We start from the raw sequence: 907 nt of genomic DNA, 5'->3' as shown, positions 1-907 counted from the left end.
AGAGAGAGAGAGAGAGCTTGTGTGAATTAGGCTACCTCTGTGCGTCCCTAAACAGTGTTCTGCAGCAGCGTCTCTAAACAGCGCTGTTATTACCTCCTGTGTGCTGTATAGGTACTGTATGCTAATCTCCGTTATTACAGTTAACTATGCGAAGTGATATGGAACTGTAATGCGGTCAAGAGAGCTGCCTGGAACTACGTTCGCCGTGCGTTTCCCTGAAAATAATTGCTCACCTCAGAACGTTCGTCAGCCAATCAGATTCAAGCATTCAACGGCCCCGTAGTATAATCTTAGGTAATTCCAATATTTAATAGCACGTTGTTAAAATCAAAAGTTGCAACTGTGGTAGGCTATTTAATGAGCTAACATGAACTAAGAGTTGTATTTTTTTTTAACAAAGATTAATAACTTCTGTAACAAATGTAGCTATTGTTCATTGTGAATGTTAATGCATTAACTAAGGTTAACTAATGAGGTCTTATTGTAAAGTGATACAAAAGTTATTAAACCTGTTATACTGTATTATGACTAGTGATCGACCGGTATTGATATTTTATAACCGATACCAATTATTTGCGTGTTTATGTGCCCGATAACCGATATGCAGAACCGATATTAATTTACTGTTATAAAGTAAATAAATGACTGAGTGAAGTAAGTCCATACTTCACTTTGGTTGTTCCTCATTTCAGCCATCTTAAAAAAAATAAAAAAAAGTGTTGAAAATTACCAGTCTTTCATGTTAAATTTAATCTTCATATTACAATAAAAAAACATTTTATTTAAAGCATCAGCAGCAACACTAATATTAACAATAAGCTAAATAAATGTAGAAGGTCTAATGTTTTCAAATGGAGTAAATAAATAAATGAAAGGAGTCATATCAACTTCATTTTAAACTACAGTT

Source organism: Sinocyclocheilus rhinocerous, unplaced genomic scaffold (assembly GCF_001515625.1).
Source record: "Sinocyclocheilus rhinocerous isolate Xijiao unplaced genomic scaffold, SAMN03320098_v1.1 scaffold2589, whole genome shotgun sequence".
NCBI classification, from domain to species: domain Eukaryota; kingdom Metazoa; phylum Chordata; class Actinopteri; order Cypriniformes; family Cyprinidae; genus Sinocyclocheilus; species Sinocyclocheilus rhinocerous.
Note: the sequence above shows the minus strand (reverse complement) of the source record.